Source organism: Argiope bruennichi, chromosome 6 (genome assembly GCF_947563725.1).
Source record: "Argiope bruennichi chromosome 6, qqArgBrue1.1, whole genome shotgun sequence".
Lineage (NCBI taxonomy): Eukaryota > Metazoa > Arthropoda > Arachnida > Araneae > Araneidae > Argiope > Argiope bruennichi.
In genome coordinates, this window is record NC_079156.1 from 106332937 (window position 1) to 106356359 (window position 23423).

Here is a 23423-nt window from a genome sequence, read left to right on the forward strand (position 1 = left end):
TTCATTTTATTGATATTCATTGTGCACCAAGTGATTGATGCATACTAAACCATTTAACCTGATTTGTTTAATGTTTTATACTTTAAGCAATTCTGCAAGTGTTCCATTAATTTTTCATTCAAAATTCTACCATTAAATATCCTAGATAATGTCGAATTTTAATTCGTATTTGCGTTCAAAATTCATGCAATACCTCTGTAGAATCAAATGACACGGTAAATTTAATATATTATTTGTCTTAATATTTTATATATTACTATCTTATAATGATTTTATACTATGATTATAATAAAAAAGAACAAGTACTCTTTATTTCTAAAATTTCCATTTGTATTTTTGCACTTTTTTATTGTATAAGAACAAAATTTAGCACAGAGTTTTCTCATAAAATCTGTGATGAAAACAATAAAAGCTTAGTTATCTTAACAAGAATAGCGATTAGTTTTATATATTTCAATTTGAAATAAAATTGAATGATAATTTTCTCGTTTTATTACTTTATCCATCAAAAAAAGAGTATATTACTTATTTACTTTATTTTTTCTTTTTCATTTGAAAGATAAACAAATTATCTATGCTCCATCTATTTTTTAATTATTATTTTTATTTATAATATCCATTTTTTAATAATTTTTTTCAACATAAATTGTATTTTGCATATAACACAAATTCTTGTGTATAATCTTATAAATATTTAAATAATTCTATGTTTGGTTATTTACACATAGCGGAATTTTAAAAAATATTTTTAAATGCTTTAATAACTTATTAATTCAAATGTCAAAGATTTCTGGATAGAGTCCATTTTTGATATATTAAACAAGGTAAAACAGGTAAATAAAAGAATTATTTTTTGAGGGACAATAAATAATACAGATTAAAGTTACGAACAAGATACTGTCACAAAACTTTAATTATGTGATTTCAGATCTTCCATAATTGAAGCCTGATGACTGGAGAAAGTGTTTCAAATTCAACAACTGCATAAAATATCGTGTTTTTAAGTCAAATCTGAAGTTCAAATATGATATTTTAATGTTTATTATTATGGTCTTTCCAAGTACGAGAAAGCTACTCGGTATGTTTTCATCTGTAAATATCCAAATCAAAGATGTTTCATATCTAACAATTATTTTATTGTTACAAAGATTTCATTGTGTAATATTTAATATCATCTTTCTATTCTAACTTTGCAGTAGCCACGTAAATCTGTTGCCTACTTCCTTTACAATTCCAGAAAATGATGTTTAAAAATTTCAGAATTTTAATTATCTTATATACTGGTACATTCGATAATCCATTGTGTCTTTTGAAATTAGAATTATGTTAAAATATTGCCGCATTGAAGAAAGATCGCCGACTCTCCATGGCCGGATGGTCATGACACTGGTCTCATAATCAGGAGACCGTGGGTTCGAATCCCGCTAGAGACAATGCGATTCATAGTATATGTAAATATTTAATTTGATTTTATGTTTTCCTTTATTTTATGTTCCAGAAGATACTGGACATTTCTTTAGTTTACCAGACAAGTGTTCTGGACTTTTCTTACTGTCTCCAGAAAAGTATTCTGGAACTTTCACTGCTAGTATAAAAGCAGAAGATTTGTCAATTACTGTGTTCTGAGTTCAGAATTGAGTTAATAAATTGGTTTAACTCTACTTCTTGTGTGTGTCATTGAGTTCTATACTATAGTTCTACGTGACAGTTCTTCGTTCGCAGTTCTTCGTCAGTTTTCCACCTTCGGAATCATATGCAATTGATGTAACAAAAATTCAAATTTTCTTAAAATTAAAGAACTATTTTCTATTATTTTCATTATTTATTAAATTGGAGAGTCATTTTTATATAATCAATTTAGAATTAAGTTTTTTAATGGTCATTTGTTTGATAAAAGCGTCATTTTACAATATTTTTTTCATTCACTTTTCTTTTAGGCGAAAACGTAATTTCCCTCCGTAAACTTAACAAATAATTTTTTATTCTATCTGGCATTTCATGAAGTGTGGGTATTCTAGTAGCCCACATAAATTATATAATATTATATAGATTAATATAATATACTATCTCACAATATTGTACTAAGTTGAGCAACATTCAGTACTATCTAGGTATTAAACCGAATTTTAAAACATTGTGAGGGTCTAAATTATTTAACTATCAAAATCATCTATGAAATATATCTAAAAACAAAAATTTAAAAACTTTAACAGAAAATTTAGAAACTTGATATTACAAAATCTTATAGATTTGCTTCATCAAATTTGGTAGTGGAGGATAGAAAAACATAAAAGAAAACCAGTAACACATATTTCAGCAATAAATTTAAATTTTGATTGTAATTAAATATGCAAAATTAAAAATTTCAAAAAAAGGCAAAACAATAAACTATTGATAAAAATTCTAAATTAAATGTTAAAAAATAATATATCATTTCGTGGACTGATAATTTCGAAGGATAATGATAATTTCGTGAATGATAATTTTGAATGATAATGATAATTTTGAATGATAATGATAATTTCGTGGAATCATTTCGTGATTGATAATTTCAAGTATTTACACAGAAACCACTGATTTAACATAGGAAAATTAATCTAGTCTGATACATCAAACAACATATAGAATCAAATATTTTCAATTTGTGCAAGAAAATATATTTAGGCTTATGATATTAGACTATTTTATTGAAATCTCACTCTGAAATAAAGCTATGAAACTTGTACCTGATAGATTTCATGAGAAAGTAAATTAAGTATTCTTCTTTCTTTCTCTGCGTATTAATTGCACAATGAAATGGTTTCTGGAAAATAAATCTAAGGTATAAAAATCATTGATTAATACTTCCAATTAATAGCATAGTTCCGGCGTTTTCAACATTAAACAAGAACTATAAAACGCTTCACCTATAATCGAGATATTTAAAGTGACAAAATTTGTTTCCACCTGCAATTAGGGATTTTTATGCAAAAATTCTGTGCAAAAAGCAATAAAAGTTTAGCTATGGAGCTATTAATAGACGGGAGCGTTTCACTCAGAACAGCAATTACGTTTAGGTACAACACGTGTTAAAAATGAAATGCTGCAACGACGCTAGCCTTTAAAATTTGATACTTTATCCGTGTTTGTTGAACTTCAACTTGGTTTAATCTCAAAACTTTTCTCTAAAACTGAACGTGAGCAAAAATAATAAACATATAACTAATAAAGGAATCATTAGTTATCTTTGCTAGTCCGTAGAGGATTTTACTTACTAAGTACTTACTTACTTCAGTCTTAGAGTAAAGACGTTATATAAACTAAAACTTGTTCCTGAACTATGTTTAATAATGAAATATTTATTGTGTTGCGTATATGTTTACTTAAAATATGTATTGATCTGAGAGTGTCTAGTAGTTGTCAAGCCAAAAATGAAATTGAGTATATTATAATGTGAGAACATGATGTTGTTTTGGCTAGGGGATTTTGAAACTCCAAATCGCGTAGGCAATGAATAAAGCATAAATGGCAATTTCCATCTTTTAATCGCACATATTTTTTTACCTGCTTTTACCAATATTGCGTTATTATTATTGTGTTTGTTTCGTTGAAAGCAGATGCGCTTTTAAAAGGTTGACCTGCTTTTACCAGTATTGCTTTATTATTACGTATGCTTTGACAGCAGAGGTGTTTTTAAAAGGTTGACATAGAACTGTGACATCATAGCTGTTATTTCATTTCAAAATCGCTCGAGCTCCAAAACTTTGTTTGCCAGCTAGAAAAATTGAAAATGAAAGTTAAAAAAATTATCATTATCTATATATATATATAGAGGGGGGGGACAGAGACCAATAGAGAAGTCTCGTGATTGTTTCAAACCTGTTTAAACTGGTTAATGACTTAAATTAATTAAGACAAATAATGACTTAAAAATAATAATGTTCTAAAATGATAACTTGAAATTTGCGATCGTAGATTTCATTTTAATTTTTCTTCTGTTTTTATTACTTTCTAATTAATTTTTTGCTAATTTTTCATGCAATAATATAGTCAGATAGTCAAAAGTTTTATTTTACCCATGAATTAATTATTCTGATTAATCTAGCTAAATTGGTGTCCTCTTTTGCCACCACTGCCCCTGAAAGGGATAATCAGCTAGACACGAATCCTGTAAATATATTTCGTTCAAAATGTTATAGAAATCTACCATAATTTACAATAATCTACAATTGCATGTAATCTACAATCATCTACATCTACATGTAATCTACAATAATTACATCTACAATCATCTATATGTAATCTATAATAATTACATCTACATGTAATCTACAATAATTACATCTACTATAATCTACATCTATATGTAATTTACAATCATTACATCTACATGCAATCTACAATCATCTACATGTAATCTACAATAATTACATCTACAATCGTCTACGTATACATGTAATCTACAGTAATTACATCTACAATCATCTACATCTACATGTAATCTATAATAATTGTATCTACAATAATTACACCAACAATAATCTACATCTACAATAATTACACCTACAATAAACTACATCTACATGTAATCTACAATAACTGCATCTGCAATAATCTACAAATTTAGATACTATTCATATATCTTAAAGCACTTTTGATGTATCATGTTCACAGATAAATAGTAGAATTAATTCTAAAAATGTGTTCTCTGAACTGGGGGGGTGGGGGTTACAGAACAAAAGATATTCGTCAAAATCTCGAGTTCTGACTTTTTGATGATTCCAGTACTTTTTCTTTATACACTTCGTATACAAGAAAGAGAAGAGGAATTACCGCTGATGCAAAATATTCAAGTTTTATGGAAAAAAATTAATGATCAAATTTGTTAAAGATTTAAAGATTTACAGCAACGCAATCTCTACAAGTCATCAAAAGCTGTGTTATTTGTAAAGGAGATTTTTTAAAAAAGCAGTTTAATGCTCTGCTCTCTAAAGAGTTTCAAATATCCTCATCCAAGGACATTAACTGTCTGAAGGACATGCGGACATAATCTTGCAGCAAATCAAGATTGTAACTTCATTATGCGAACTTTAAAAAAAAATTGATGACAGAGAAATCTGATTTGAAACTGTCAGAATCTGAAGTTATTAAATAGGTATAAGACTGGTTTTCACTTAAGGTTCAGTTTGAGACGGTATTTTTTTTTTCATAGCTATAACAGTTGAACGTTTTTCTAAAAATTCTTTTTGTCATATTTTTAGAGCATTGCTTTCTAAAAATTGAACTGACTGAATGAATTATTATTTCGCAGCAATAAAATAGTTCTGGTAAATGTATTATTCTTGTAAAATGAAACCGTGTGATTAGTTAAACGAAAAAGTGCATTAGATTTTATATGATATTAGTAGAAGACATAGATTCTTAAAAATCAATAAAAATGACAGAAAATTTATTATCAACATAATTTTAGAGATAGTTTTCGAAATCAATTAAAATTCAAAATGTTTCGGAGGTTTGAAATACTTTTCAGAATTAGAAAAACATTAGAGAGTGTTACCTTAAAGAAGACCTCTTAAGTTATTTTTAAACGTTTTGGAAACTAAGTTTTCTGAATGACTATACAGTTTATTCTTTTTATTATATTCATATTATTGTTTATCTTGTCCTCTATACACGGAGAAGTGTGCATAACCATAAACTGCTACTCGACCGGCCACTAAGGCACACGGAAGAATCTGAATGTCCAGACTTCCGAGACAGGAACACCGGTGGAAACTGTGATTAAATCCTAATGGCCATAACCGGCAAAGGTAGAACCATTCCTCTGGGAAGTATGCCCTTACTTCGATTGGAGGTAACCGACTCCCACCAGTTCTGTACCATTTCGGGTGGCGGGAAAAAACAGATATTACTTGAAACATCGAAAATTTAGTGATCCATCCAATAGGAAACAAGATACTCCTGATTGGTCCCGAACCTTCTCAGCCCACCTCCTGGGAACTATAAAAGGCCGACAGTCTCAAACTGCAATGAATCGGAGTTGGAGTCGAAGACAAGTAACAAGTCATCGAGAGATTAACGAAACAACGGCGGAATAGTCCAGCGTTGTGTGGAGCTCAAGCGATTGCTGAATTAAACCCTACGCCGTATCCTGGTATTTATTATAGAAGCAGCATTGAGTTTTGTGAGGAGTAGCCAGTTCGTCTAGTAGTGTGTCGGCAGCTGGATACAGCTAAAGCGAGAAGACAGTGAAGAATTGCAGCCGTTTGGAGAGACCGTAAAGTGAAGCTACTAAGATTTCCTATCCTGCTGAATTCTGTCTGGCCGTTTTGTGTGCTGTGGCTGTTATTACTACCGATTGGGCTACTGTTTATTGTAGTACGCTGCTGTGTGTTTCCTATGTTCGTCTCGGCTGTATATAATCGTCATCTTCGTATTTGTCTGGTCTGTGTACTCGTGTTCTTCGTGCAAATAAAAATCGTGGTTGTTTTCTACTAAAGGACTGTTTATTTCTACATCGACCATCAAATCTTAAAAGAACCCCAAACGGAAGTAGTCAATCAATAACAATATTTTTAAAAAATTTCAAGAGCACAAACATTTTTGTATATAATTTTCAGTTTTAAAGCTCTAAAAATTTTATTTGCCGAAACAGCTAATATTTCATTTTAAATTTTTTGCAAATCAAAATCGTCTGCTTGGTTTAAGAAAACAAACTTTATATTTACTAGGAGAAAAGATACATAGAAGCAATGTTTCTCCAGTTCTAATTTTTTCTCAATTCATGGCTCAACTTTTCCAGTTTCCAACTACTGCAAAATACTTGAAAAATCTTTCTACTGAAAAGAAGAACAGTAAAAAAGACAATCGCACAAGAATAAGATTATAAGAAAGTACTATTTTCCTTGTGCGGGATTCATTTTTATCTCTGGGTGAACGATTTACTTTCTGTTTGAAGAAAAGTTAGAATATCTCTTCAGTGTCTTTGCAATTTCATGTTTCTTTAGTCTCCTCTTTTTTTAAACAATATATTTATTCTTATTTGAGTTTTTAATCTCTTAGTCATATTCAAATTTCATCGAACAGGTGATTTCATCGATTCACATATTTGCAATGTATCGTTTCTGTAATTGCGTTCTCTTAAATTTGGCTGGAGATTCAAAAGCCAAACTGCTGAGTGAGTTTATATATTAAAGAAAAATACCTTAAATTTAGAGAGGAGTTTCCAAGTGATATAAGGATCAAAACAGAATAAATATCTTAAGTATCAAATAAAAATGTTTTATAGAAATAGTTTTTGGTTTATTATATTTATTATATTGGTTTATTATAGAAATAGTTATTGGTTTATTATATTTTATTGATTTATTATAACAGAAATAGTTTTATAAAACAAACTTTTATTAACATATTTAAAAAAATAGAGTTTTCTGTTATAATTTTATTTCTCTTTTTATAGTTAATTTCTAATTAAACATTATAAATCTGACGAATAAACTCTTAAGACAATTTACAAATAAATGGATCTTCTTGTAATTAATTAAATGATAATTAAGTACTAAAAATATTTAAACAACTCAAAAAACGCCCAAATACACAAAATTTCGGAACTTCTGTATTCTGTAAAATGAATTAAAAAAATGTATTACGAAATTCTATCTTTACAAACAGAAAAAAATAAAAACATATAATTAAAATCATCTAGGCATCTATCTTTTAAATAAACATATAGAAAATTTTTAGATCTATTTTAAAAGTAGAATCATTATTTACCCTCTAAACCAAAGATTTTTAAACACAGAAGTTAAATTGATTTATTATATTGTTTTTTTTTCTTTTGTATTGATTATTTATATAATTTTTATTATGGTAACAGAACGCATAAATATTTTTTTTGTTTAATTAAACAGATTTGGCTTGCAAATAATCATTTTTTTAATCACTCGAGTCTTCAAAGAATCTGAACAAATGCATTGATTTCATAATTGTCTATTTATAATTCACACATCAGTTCATAATGGTCTATTTATAATTCACACACCAATTCATAATTGTCTATTTATAATTCACACGTCAATTCATAATTGTCTATTTATAATTCACACATCAATTCATAATTGTCTATTTATAATTCACACATCAATTCATAATTGTCTATTTATAATTCACACATCAATTCATACTATCACGTTTATTCAAATCTTTGATGTCGAAAACGGTTTAAAATAAATAATAACTGATATTTTGATAAAGTCTAAAATCATCCGAAATAACTGCAATTCAAAGAATTTGAATCAATATTTGTCTCGGTAAAAGAGAAATTATAAAGAACATCAAATGCGGATAGTATTATTTAATTTATTTAATCACGAATCTCCCGAATTCTAAAATCGAATTTAAATCCTAGAGAGCACAGTTTTTGAAAGAAATAATCCAGGGCCTTTTTTTCGATCTTTTGTTTTTATTTATATGAATAAACCCTTAGAATTAAGAAAACAGTTATTGAACATTTTTTTAATATTAAACATCCCAGGGATTTTAATTTTTTGAGATTACATTTAAATAATTGAATTTTATTTAAACGGACAAAAAACACAATTCACATTAATCTAGTTTTTTAGAAATTATTTTGTATTGAATGTATTAATGCATCATGCTTATTTTATTTGTATTGCTTACTTTTTTTATTCTTTACATTGTTTGGTTGCATTATACATAGAAAGTTTCATAAAGTTTTACTTTAAAATATTAAAATTTTTAAAGAATAATTTACAAAATAATTCGATTTATAAAGGGAAAGAACAAAAACTTCATTGTCATCCATCTACAGTTAATATATATAAAATGTACAGTTAATATATGTGAAATAATTAGATCTTATTTTATTGAATTTCCTCGTAAAATTCAAATTATTAATTATATTACACAGTAGAAGACAATTATTTCTAAAACTAACAAAACTATATTTCTTTTTAAATAAAAATTTGAAAATAATTGACGATACAAATATATGTGTTATCTCATTCTTATTTGAGGATTCTCAGCAGCATTTGGAAATGAAACTGTAATGCAAAATACGTAGAAAAATTATTATATTGGGTAGTAACTGATATCATAAAAATACTCTAAAGTTTACCAATGAAAGATGGGGAAAACTAAAGCATTTATTCCTTTGCCATTTAGTCCATTTATTTCTACAGTAAAATGTGATGTCCCCAGATATTAAATAAACGTTTCTTATATGGGTGAATACGTCGTCACTTGTAATAAGGTAATTAACTACCATAAATTCAAATGTGTCTTCCGATTTGAATTTTATGCATGTATAAACGAAGCCTCTCCCTCAGTGTTTTAAGGACGCGGTGGCCTGGTGGTAAGGTCTCGGCTTCGGAACCGGAGGGAATCAGGTTCGAGACCCGATTCCACCGAAGAACCGTCGTGTAAGGGGGTCTATTGCACGTTACATCCGTCCTGACTAAACTTCCTCCCGCTGGTGTGGTGTGGAGAAAGGGGTTCGTGCTCTGGTGTCCTCCTCGTCATCTGGCCGTGGTTCAAAATTACGAGGTTCGTCCCAAATTAGCCCTAGCGTTGCTTCAAACGGGACGTTAATATAACTAAACTAAACTCAGTGTTTTGGCAGGAATCCTCAGCCATCACTTATTACTATATCTGCTTTTGGGACACCACGATATAGGAAGACAGTATTTCTATGAAAGGCTTTAAATTTACAGAACAGCAGAAAATGTTTCATATCAATTTTTGCATTTTCTTTATAATTTAATTTTTAAAACGCTTAATCTCAGTAAATCAGTAATAACAGTTCACACTAATGCGTGCCGCTGTAAAAAAAGAAAATACATAAAATACATACAGTATGACTAAAAATATTTAAATTCTATAGTTTCAACTGAAAAAGATGTTTTGTATGCACCTGTGCGAGTTATCTTTCATACTTAAAAGATTAAAAAAAATCATTAAAATTAGGACTTGGAGGAAATATTTCAAATGGTCAAAGTAAAATTCAAATTCCATTCAGCGTGTGTCTGTTGAAAAAAAAATCCATCAAATAAAGATGCTTTTTTGTACAAAAATGGAAAATGCAGGTTACAAAACATAACCGAAGCGTACACAAGAACAACACTAGCAGTAAATCGAGCACACAAGCAGAGAATCGCTATTAAACAACCTCTACAACACAAAATGCTCAGAGAGACTTCGCGCAATTACTCACTTGAGCTCAACTCAACTGCCGACTCTTCTCAAATTGTCTACTACTCACTACCGACTTCAGACCTGTCTCATGTATTTTTTATTGTTTCCATGAAAGGGAAAAAAGCTTTTTGAAAGATGTCTAACTGCGCTTTTAATCGAGATATCGTAAAATTATACAATACTGTGCGTCCTTTGTTTTTGCTATGAAATAGCAGTCACGTTGAACACCAAGGCCGAGAGTCAATGATCCGAAATTTATTGAGAAACCTTTTCAGCTAGTTATCTGTAAAACTCTGATTATAACCATGAAACTGACTGACAGTTATTTTGCCTTGCTATCAAAAACAAGATGAAATAGGGGAATATTTTTTTCGTCACTTCCACCTTTGTTCCTTCTTGAATTACGTTAAGATGAAATGTAAAATAACCGCATTTGGCAGAAACATTATATTTTAACTGGAAGAAATATTCAATTTAATTAGATAGATCAAAGAAAGCGTGTGAAAAATCACATAAAATATAACGTCAGAGATTCAAATAATCATTTAATACAACTAAGCAGCTTTTTAATCTCAAAAAGGGCTTTAAATTGGACTTTCCTTTCCTACGATATCTATTTAAATAACTCATTCCATTGGCTTCGTCTCAAATAATCTGCGTTCTTAACTCCTCTAGATTACACAGAAATCCTTCAGTACACAATCTAGAACTTGCAAGTCAATCAGAATTTTACCTCACTATTTAATTACTAGAAATCAAACAGCTAAAGTCAATCAGAATTTCTCGAAAGTGTATCCGTCACTTGATTTCCGGTGAAATCTTTCCGCTCAGTTAGTTTTCGATATAATACTATCTGACTTTAATTGGAGGATTTCCTTAATACAATGTATTTTGTGGGTTGGATATAAATTTCGAACACTCAGCAATGAGAGGTACATATGGTGAAAGCTTATTCTGGGTGCTAAATCATTGATTTCGGATCTAGAATATTTTAAACTAATCTTAATAGACAGATTTAGAAGAATACGATATTTTAGACAGAAGCATTACTTTCTGTCATGCACTGTATTGTTAATCTTTTAAATTAGACGTAGACAGTAGGAGAATGAGGATAAATTATTTGAATAAAATGGTTTTAGTCAAACTCATGATTTAACTATTATTGATTTATTTTAGATTTGTACAAGAATGGAACTAATTTGTTCTGGGGATATAAGAAATAAATTAACTCATATATTTCTACGTATTTTGCAATTAACCTTTATTGCAATTGAATGTAATCTGATTTCTCGAGAAAATTGTGCTAAACTTTTATTTTTTCTCTGTACTGTTTGTTTGTAATAAAAATAACTCAATATTCTTTTTTTTTTTTATCTATTTTGTAAGAATATGTTTTGAAACTCTACTGAGTTATTACAAAAGAAAACTTCTTGTAATATCGTTATATTTTTGGAAATGTTTAAATGTTTGGAAGTGTTTCGTTAATGTTTTAAAAACATATAAAAATCTGGAGAACAAAATTCAACCACTAAGCAATTAAATATAATTTTGTTTCACACACTTATCTTTATTTTATTTTTTTATTTTATTTATTTATTTATTTATTTTTTGCTTCGCTTTTCATCTTCATCTGTCTATCTGAAGAATTTGCTACATACCTTAAGAAGTTTTTCATACGCCAAATTCAACTGTTCAGTTTCACGAAGGTGGCACCAGCTCTTAACGATCGGATGCAATTCTATGTGAACCAACGTTATTTCTTTTGTAAATTTTGTTCTGTAAAGAGTTCTTCATCTGAATATTTGTTCCTTACCCGAAAATAAAACAACTTGCTGAAGAATTCGATACTGGATTTATTCGACGAATTAAGTATTTCTATAGCAATCAGCTACTGTAATTTCTTATTGTTAAATAAAATCTTTGATCATTATCCGAAAATGAAAGTATTTTCTAAAATATTTGTTGCCCAATTTATTCAAAGACTTAATTAATCGAATAACATTTATCTATTGTACTTTTTTTATTCTTAAAAGATGTTTTTGTTCATTATTCTAAAATAAAAATATTTGCTAAAGTGTTTCTTGTTTAGTTTATTCAATGGCCTAACTATTCGGATGTCGATAATTTATTTCATATTATTTTATAAAATCATTGATTGTGAATTTGTCACAAGCAGTCTTAACAACCCAAGAGAATACTTTACTGCTCCTTAAGTATTAATATACAGGGTGTCTCAAAACCCTTGACAGTGGCTTTCATTCCTTAAATATTGATCATAGATATATACTGTAAATTACAAAGTTGCTTAAAAAAATGTAAAATGTTATGGAATCGATTAAAATTTTCAGGGGACTTCAAAAAACACAAAATTTAAATTTTTATACAAAAACCCCGTACAAAAAAATTCTCAGTGAATAAAATGTGCCCCATCCTCTAGTAAGGTCAAGTACAAAATTTCAACATTTTATCACAAAAAGTCTCAAAAATGTGAAACTACAAAAATTCTGTCTTAAACCACCTTTAGATGCCTGGCTATGAGTTCGCAAAGCGGAAAAATCATGTCGGATGTTCGTGTTTTAGGGGTCGTACACAAATTAACAAAGAAAGTAATGATTGAATAAATATTGCTATTTATTGATTCAAAAGTATTAAAAATTTGCAGAAATAATAACTTAAAGGAAAGATTACATAACTAGAAGGAGAGATTACATAAAGGAAAGATTACATAAGTTTTTTTACAAGGTCATTGAATGTGCTAATTTTAAGTTACATTCTGTAATTCATGATATAAAATTTTAAAGTATTTTTCAGGAAACATAGATTTTAAAATTTGTATTTAAAACTAAAGATATGAAGCATATTTTATTTCCTTAGGATGCATTCCTGCATCTTGTCATCAGCACTGAAGCTGTAAACATTTATATTTTAATTTGCTATTGACCCTTCACCAACTTTGTTTTAACATATCTTTGAGAGTTTACATGATAAAATTCTGAAATTTTGTACATGACCTTACTTGAGGATAGGGCACATTTTATTTACTGAATTTTGTTTTTGTACGGGGTCCGTATAAAAATTTAAATTTTGTATTTTTTTAAGTTTAATCCCCTGAAAATTTTAATCGATTTCATAACATCTTGCACCTTTTTTTTTACACAACTTTGTATTTTACAGTATATGTCGATGATCAATATTTAAGGAATAAAAGCAGCGGTCAGCACTCTGAAGTCGTGTGTATCGTCAAAAGTCTGTGTGTGAGAGGAGTCGGAGTCGCCGACAAGTAAAAATTTGGAGAGGATTAGACAGCAAGCAAGCTACTGAACTAGCGATTAAATGTGCTGCATTATTACGATTGATTGGCAGAATTTGTAGAAAAAATTTTGTAACAATGGGGTATATACCAACAATAACATCGGTCCGGTTTCAGAAACAGTGAGCTGGAAAAGGCGCCAAACACGTTTAGCTAACATCTGTATGTGAAAAATTTGCTTCAACACAAAAGCAAATTCGCCTCAAAATTTATCTTGATGCAAGTGAATCTAAATTTTGAACCCTTCAATGTATTTTATCCATTCAATCAAATCAGAAAATCGATGCAGGACCAAAATTATGGGGCTCTTCGTGCAGCTAATTTAAATTCTTGGCACCTTTTCGAATTTTTGCATTTCGTAATTATTGCATTCATTTCCATTGTCCTAGTTTCAGCCGTTATCAGATTAAGTAGAATATGGCGAAAAGGGCAAAATTTTTATCCTCTTTCTTTCTTTTGTCACTTTGAATAAATAGAATCTGTCTTCTTTGGGATCACCGAAAGATTTTTTTTTGATACTTTGTTTTCTGTAAATTTTATTTCTACTCTAAAGAATTCCCAGTGAATTCAATTTATGTTTTTGAATTCTTTCATGGAACGACTTTTACAGTATGAAAATCTTTGATATAAAATATTAACAAAAAACTACATTTTATTTTGCATAGGAATCCTGAAAAAGATGTAGTAATGGTATTTGCGGCTAAAATTGATAAAATTATTTTATGTTAAACAGAGGCTACAGTCTGAAAAAAACTTGCATTTGAAAAAAGAATCACAAATTTATCAATATACAGAACGTAAGACATTTTAGTTGGTAAAATTTCTTAGATTAGAGATTTCCTTTTTCCTTTTAGAAAAATTCTTAACATTTAACCTTTAATTTAGTTAAGTTTAAATAATTTTAAAAAAATTAAAATTTTCCAATATATTTTGATAAAAGGTTAATTGATTGTTAAAAATAACGTAAAAAAACTCTCAAAAGCATTTAATATAAATTTAGCTTTCGCCATTAATATAAAATGTAACTGCAACTGTTCCCTAACTCTTGTCTTTTAAAATTTGAAAAAAATTGATTGAAAATTTTAAAAACAGTTATGTTTTTTCGGGTTTGATTTTCATATTTCTGAAAAAAAAACCATTGTTCAAGGAAATAAAAGAGTTTTTTTTTCCTTTACACAAAGGATAAAATTAATTCTTTGGGTTTTTTTTTTTTTTTTTTTTTAAGAAATACGTTTTACAAAAAGAAATTCAATTTAGTGAGTGATATTGAAATCTACCAACATCTCTGCATAAAGAGGCTCTTCAAAATTTTTATTTTAGGTTTCGGGGGAAACATTTTATGCCGACAATGAAGATTTTTCTTTTTTATGTGCCTCTTTTAGTTCTCGTGCACGTTAATGAGCTAGGAAATATTAATTATGATTTTTAAAAAAGGGAAAGTGCAGTCAGCAGATACACACAACAATAGTTTAATTGATTAAAACTAAATAATTATTAAAATAAAAAATAACAATTATTGAAGCGAAAGAGATTAATAAAAAATGTATCATTATTGATTTAAATAGAAAGAAAATTACTTCTGAAACGGATGTAACATAAACTAGCTGCCTTTAGCGACCAGCCAGTGCACCAATTTTAATGCTTGGTAATGAAACGAAAGAGATTAATAAAAAATGTATAATTATTGATTTAAATACAGAGAAAATTACTGCTGAAATGGATGTAACATAAACTAGTTGCCTTTAGCGACCATCTACTGCACCAATCTGAACGCTCGTTAAAATTTTCAATTAAATATTTTATGTGACATGTCTTTTAATAGCTTCTTCATCAAAATATTTTTAAGTTTCAAATTCTGATAATCATATAATTTAATCATACTATTAAAGAAGTCTTAAGTCATAATATACTATGCATCTCTCTAATGTTCTGTCAGCTCCCGTAAAATTTCAACTTTGATATAAAGTGGAAAAGAAGAAACTGCAAATAATATTTTAAAAATGTGTTTTACTGAAACCAAGCATTTTTTTTTTTTAATTATGAACACTGGAAACAGGTTTATTCGGCATTTATGTCCTATGTGCACTAAAGTCTAATTTTTATAATTTATGTAACATCTCAATAATTATTCAACAAAAATTTCTCAGATTCATCATAAAATTCATTTTTTTAGTTTTACTTTCAAAAAGATTTAAATGACACGAATAACAATATTTCATTTTGTTTTAGTCTATAAACATATTTCAAAAAATTAATTAAATCTAAATTTTTAAAGTGCTTTTGTCCTAAAGAATCTCATTCTACGAAATGTTCTTGAACCTTCAACTTTTAAATAAATAAATAAATGAACGTTTTTATCTTCTGCTATAAAATCGGATTGATTTATGAAATTTTGAATGGAATAGCTTAGAACAATTAAGATTTTCATAATCTTAGGCCAAACAGTTTTGAGAAACCCTAGGCGTTGATTGGGGCATCCGTTTTCAGACGGTCGATGAAGTGATATAAAATAGCCCATTTTTATTGAATAGTAGTGAACAAATTTTCATAAATCAGCCAGTTTTAGTGACTGATTTAGTTGATTGAATTGCAACTCTTTTTATTTCAAATATTAATTTCAAAAATATTCTGATAAGTAGGATTCACAAAGCAGAGGGTCTAGATAAAAGCTAAACATTTGTTATTAGGGCATTTATTGACTCAAGTTACATAAAATATAATTATTTACTTCATTTAGACCATTTCAACACATGTGTTTCTATTATTAAAGGTTTAAAAATTAGCAGTTGGGTTCTAAACTGAAAAGATATTTATTTAACCATATTTCTCTTAAATAAAGCTGATTTATTGAATTAATAATGTAGATATTATAAAAGATCATAGAATACCTTATCTTGCAATTATTTTTTAGGAAATATTATATCTCTTATTTATTTCGTTTCATACAGACACGTGCACTTTTCTGGATTAGAAGTAACATTTAACTTATTTTTCTTATTCGAGCTTTTATCAATATGACAGGAACCCGCTGATAAAATCTAATTGTGCAGGTTAAATTTTATTTTTATTTTGTGCGAAATTTCGAAAAATTTGGTTGAAATGTTTTTTTTTTTTAAAAAGTCAATAAAAAAGAATCTAATTTATAAGTTAAAACATGGTATCTTTGAAGAGATAATGTTTTAAACTTCAGCTTAATGTAAAAATTATTTTTGTCTGATAATATTTTCGGAAGCTACCGCCGAAAATCGCCAAAATTTCGTTTAATTTTTAATTAATTAAAAATTCAAAAATATCGCTCCGAGGCGCACATTCCCGACCTCTAAGGTATATTTGTGCAGAATTTGGAAGCTATAGGTAGAACAGTCTATCCTGTAGAGCGCCTACACATACACACACACACACACATTCAGCTTAATTATAAGTATAGATATCGATAACCATTATCAATTAATGAAAAAATAAAAATTTGTATGATATTTTCACTGATATTGCGTATATTTCGATACGTATATATATATATATTGACCAAAAATGTGTTTGCCCTCTATACAATCGTTTTCCATAGACAAATTTTGATAAATTAAAAGTTAAACCTCCTTTGATGAGCCTATCAGCAATATCCCAGATTGTATTTGTCACAGATTATTTAACGAAAGTTGCACTTACCACTCACATAGGCATAGTGTTTAAGAATTTTTTTAATAAAAGCGAAGCGACAGAGGAGTCGTAGTCGGGATCGACGGTGAAGAACTGGTCTTCCAGAGATAAGCGGAGCAACGACGGAGTCAAGCTAGCGTTGAACTAAGCTGTGCGCTACTGTCTGCAGTAGAGTCTTGTTGTACGCTGCTGTGCATGCTGTACGTCTCGGCTGAAGATAATCGTCTTCTGTGCTGTACATAGTTGTCGTCTTTGTGCTGTCCTGTGTGCCTTCGTGTAAATAAACGTAGTTGTTTTATTTTCTACTGTTGATTGAGCGTTCTCCACACCATATAACTCCCACTATCCAAACGAACCCCGCGGAAATATCGTAACAGCAGTATACTTAGATTCGAAAGACCTCTGCGCTTTTGTGCATACGTCAGGATGCGTTTATTTAGTTGAAATATTGATGAACGGAGAAGTTACATTTGACAATAAGATGAGACCGAATAATATACGAAATTATGAAACGTAAAAACAGTGGGTAGGTCGTAATATCAGCGATAAAAGATTGTTATTCGCATTAAAATATTTTAAAGTAATTTTTATTTATTATAAGTGACTTAACACATTAAATTATGATTAATAAATGGAAGGTTTATGTTATTAAAATTTGCTAATTCATTTTTTTACAAAATAATAATAAATTTTTTTATGTTAAAACATTTCTCTTTTGATTTTGTACTGAATTTTCTTATAACATTTTGAAAATAATGTTAGTAAATTATCTCGATCACATTTAACTATATTATATAAAACATTATTCGTGTCACTTCTAAGCTGTTTTTTTTTCACTTGAAGTAGTCAAATAAGCAATCAATACCCAAGTTGGAGTTAGAATGGGGCAGAAATAGAAGTCAAAAAATGACGAAGAATTCAATAAATATGTGCCCGGTCATCTTTCAAACTCTCACCCCTTAGAGAAGTAAAATCCTCAAGAAGTTGTAGTATCGGAATGCTGAAACTAATAGTAAATACACAAGGATATTCAAACATTTGTTTCGTTGTAATGGGACAATCTCGATGCTTAATATGAACGAATAAATAAATCATGAAAATCGAATTAGAAAATACTAACAAAAATCTTTCGTGCGTTCTGCAAAAGGAGAATATAATGAAACAGCATAAATTATTAAAAATTGCAGACTTCAGTACTTTGATTCTTGGTATTTGTGTGGGCTCAGATTTATTCGCTACTCACAAATCAATCAATTTAAATCCTAAATTGGGCCTCAGTTTCTTGATGCCAAAATAGATATTGAGAGTTTGCCTCCGATAATACGAAAGACCAAAACAGTAGTGATATTTTAAACTCCACTCAACGTTACAAACGGCGATGGATGCTCAAAAAATTGATTTTAGTACATTATGCAATTTTTGAGGTTACATTTAAATAGTGGGAGGAGCAAATAATGACTGTCCCTTTCTTCTACTTGCAAGCAATTGCAAAACTTCAGAACAATATTCAAAATTCAATTCAAACATCCTATTCAGATAGTGATCAATTTCAGTGAATTTCGAAATATATTTTCAAAAAGTAGCTGATTAGAAAGAATTTTGCATTGTCTTCAGCGAGAAATGTGCTGAAAATTCAATTAATGCGCAAAAAAACATGTGGCATCATTTTAAGAAGATAATTATATTCTCATCACCATCTGTGTAGTAAATAAAATTTTTCTCCTATTTGCCCAAAAAAATTTCTTTTTATTTCTATTTTGTATATGGTATAGAGTAAGTCTAATTGCGTAAGTATATAACTCGAGATTTTCCTGAATCTCTACGTTTCAGACCCCTGAGTTCGAAAAACACATTTTTGGGAAATGGCCGTCTGTCAGTGACAAAAATAACTGAAACCTGAATAGAATTTTTGAATTAAATTTTGAATATTGTGATGAAATTTTGCATTTGTTTCCAAACAGAGGAAAAGAACAATCATTTTTGCTCCTCCCACATTTTAAAAATTCACCGTAAAAATTGCATAATGTGCTAAATTCAATATATGTGATCATACATTGCCGTCTGTAACGTTGAGTGGAGTTTAAAATATCACTACCGTTTTGGTCTGTCATATTATCGGAGGCAAATTCTCAACGTCTATTTTGGCATCAAGTAACTGAGGCCCGATTTAGGATTTAAATTGATTTATTTGTGAGTAGTGAATAAATCTGAGCCCTCACAAATACCAAAAATCAAAGTACTGAAGTCTGAAATTTTTAATAATTTATGCTGTTTCATTATTTCAGCTAGACAGTTGAATTTGATATATGGTTTTCACACTAAAATTGCAGATTTTTATCACATTTTGTACAAAATATGTTCAAAGGAAATTCGTCCGTCCGTTTGTTCGAATATAAGTTAACACGATAATTACAAGACGAAGATATCTAGACATCTGACGGCGTCCTGGCATAGGGGTAGCGCGTCTTCCCTGTGACCCGGGCGTCCTGGGTTCGATCCCCGGTTCGGGCATGGTTGTTACTGTGTTCTATCTCTCGGGTGTGTGAATGTGCCCCCCCCCCTCTAAAAACGGATTGTGCCAGCGAATGTGTGTGTGTGTGTGTGTGTTTCGTCTTCATATGAGCTAGAAGTCAGTCTACTGCCCTCGGGTGCTCAGGGGTCTTTACCCTCCGAAACTACAGCACTCCCTTTCCGTGGTAACGTGGACACGACATCATCATTATCTAGATAGCTAAAATGCGGCACACAGATTTAACATCTGTAGCGTATCACCTGTCAAATTTTGAGCCAAATCTAAATAGGGGTTGACTATCCGTCGAACTACAATTTCAGAAGTAAGTAAACACGCTTATACAAACACGGTATGACTTAAATATATCAAGTGTGGTATGGTAATTTGTGACTACAAATGCAGTTTTGTAACAAATTTTCCTTCAACCTGTTAAGAAAAACGTGTCTAAAACACAAATTCTACTCTTTTCGATACTATTAACGCATTCCAAGGATAAATTTCCTAGTATAACTCGCCAAGGATGACACGATAGATTAAATAAAAGTGCTAAATTCATGCAAAAAGTTAACATTTCGTAAATATTGTACCATAAATATTGACATATGAGGCATTATCTGGTATGACAAGTTTATTAGAGAGTATACGAGAAAGGTTTGGGAAGACACCTCCAGATGGTTTCAAATAATGTATCACTCAAGATTATTATCCTATCTAAAATTTTACTACGGTGGCTTGGTGGTAAAGTATCGGCTTGTGAATCATAGGGTTTCAGATTCGAGACCCGATTCCACCGAAGAACCGTCGTGTAAGGGTATTTATTGCACGTTAAATCCATCAGGACCAAACGTCCTCCCACTGGTGTGGTGTAGCGTTGAAAGGAGGTGCCAGCTCAAATGTCGTCCTCATCATCTGACCACAGCTCAAAATTACGAATTCCCAAAACAGCCCCTAGTGTTGCTTTACAACGGGACGTTAATATAACTAAACTACAATTTCATTGATAAGTGTGCAGATGCAAACTAGTGTCATCCTTTTAACAAAAGTCTATCTTTATTTCGTTCCTCAGTACCTTAGGTTTTATCCCAGAACTTTCCACTTCGGCCACAAAGTCTAGAAATTGCATACTCAAGGGATCCTAAACATATTAAGGCCCAACGCCTGATAACTTCTGTCATCCGCCCTCAGTGTCTTTTTATATATCCAGTCAGGATGGCTTACATTTCTTTTCTCTGTAAGTGCCCTCTCTCGATTCCAAGCATCAACTGCCCTCATTTAAGTTGCTGTCATCCCGGTTCTCAGAAAAAAAAGGGCGGTGAAAAACGTAATATGAACTCCTCAAGTGTGAAGTCATATTAAATTCTTTTTCCGTTTTTCATATTCTTCAATACACACAACACCAAATCGCCCACTCGTTCCGATCAAAAATAAATATCTAGACTGAATACCAATCACAGCAAAACGATCTTGCAAAGCTCCACTATTTTTACATTAAAAAAAATTATATTTCTGAAATGAAGGTCAAAATATATGGAACATATAGAAAATAATCTTTAATTAGGCTATTCGAACAAGTTGCAGTATTTATTTAAAATTCAAATATCTACTTAAAAATATGTGAATAATTATTTTTTATATATTTATGCAATTCATATTGTTATTAAATTTGGAATATTTTATTGTATTTAAACCATTGAGTTCTGCGCTGCATTTCCCTTAAACTGAAATAACTCTTCTTGTGAAAGAAGATAGGTGAATTAATAATTAATCTGAGAATGTTAGCGTTAAAACTGTTGAAATCTTGTATACTTTCATGTTCATTTCATGGTATTTTTAAAACTCCTTCAGGACCAACGCGTGTAGAATGAAGCTCTCTCTCAAGACCGGACGCTCGAAAGTGGAGCGTCACCACGAGCTCCAGCAGTTTTCTCAGTTAATCCTAATTTTATGCAAAAAAATTCATATAAAATCATCATTTTGATATAATGGCTTCAATTATACAAGTAACATTTGTAATATACTACTACTTAATATGATTAATATAAAGACTATAACATTAATAAAAGTGAATGAAATAAGCAAAACACTCTACTTTTAACTATACCGACGAAAACAAATACTATACACATGGACACAAAGTTATAAATATAAAAATTCTATAATATTTCATTCTCTCTCTCAGCAACAATCATTTGAATGTACTTTCCCATATTCTCCTAACGAAACAAACCAAAACAATCAAAAAGAATGTAGGGAAATCATACGAATATTTTTAGACATCTGTTTGTTTATACCAATAAATATATCAAATTTAGAAATGCGAAACAGAAATCATTATCTTCCAGCATATGACGGTCAAATGCCATACAATTATGCGGTTAAGTATTTAACTCTTTTCATAATGGGAAGGCAAATTAGAACTGATCGAAAACATACAAAATATTTTATAGCGATCCCGAAACTGCAAACGAAAATTTATTCCTCCTACATAAACCAATAAGCATTCCATTCTTTTCCGCATTTAGTCAAAATATAAACAAAATCCCGGAGCAAAATAAATCATGAGCCTTTAAATTCCCAATCCTCTCGAAAGAATCGAACAAGTGTAATTGCTTGCATGCTTAGATACTCCGAATCAATTAAAAAATTAAAAAAAAAAAACTCTGGGCCAAAAAGCATATTTTGAAGGTCAACACTCAGTGAGATATAATTCAAAATTATAACGGAATTATAACACCATCTAGTGCCATTTAAAAATTTAAATAAGACGTTCCAAACTGAAATCGCGTATGCGCGATCGTGGGCTCCTGGAGGGGGAAATGCTCGTCTCATACACGATATTGTGGGCCGTGAAGGGAGACTCGTGTGATCATGTATACTTGATCATAGGGTTAAGAATTTTTGAATAGCTTCGCTGAAAGAGATGAGAACTGATATTTTAATAACTGCATGCATGTTAATCTAATTTCTGTTGAGAAGTTATCTTTCTAATAATTCAACCGGTCTTAAGTGAAAAAATGATTAACTTGAATGCTTTAAACATTGAATCCACCAGAAAATCTATCTAATTATCAAAATCTTCTCAAACAAATACTAAAATCTTTCTAAAAATAAATAAATGTCGAAATGAAGCATAGCTGTCTGAAACAAACGAAAATTATGCTAAAGAAGTTATCAAATTATAGTTTCATTTTCATCAAAAGAATTGCAGTGCATTAATATAGGGTGTCCCAAAAATTAACTCAAGATTTGAATTTGCCATCATTCGCGCAGTAAAATGCTGGCATGCCTATTAAAAAAATCATTTGACAGCTGATAGTTTAGCGTTAGTAAGAACGGACACTTATATACACCACATTTCTATTGCTGAACAATACTTCAAAAAATAATGAAAATCTGGCCACCACAGTTCGATAATTTGAGAATTGGCTCCCTAGATCGTGTGATTTAATCCCATTCGATTTCTTTTTACAATTTTATTTGAAGTCAAAGGTCTAATCCAACAATCCCTGCATTGAAGGAGGAAATTCAACCCTGCATCAACGAAATTCAGCCATGTTTATGCAAAATGCAAATAGGAAGTTTCGACAAAAGAGTGCGTATGTGCAGCAAAAACAATTGCCCTACATCTTATTCCATACATAATCCTATCATGTATACTTTATGATTCAATAAAGTATAACAATTTAAAAAAAAAACTGTGTTTGTTATTGTTACAAAATTTCCGGGTTCGTTTGGATAGTGGAAGTTATATGG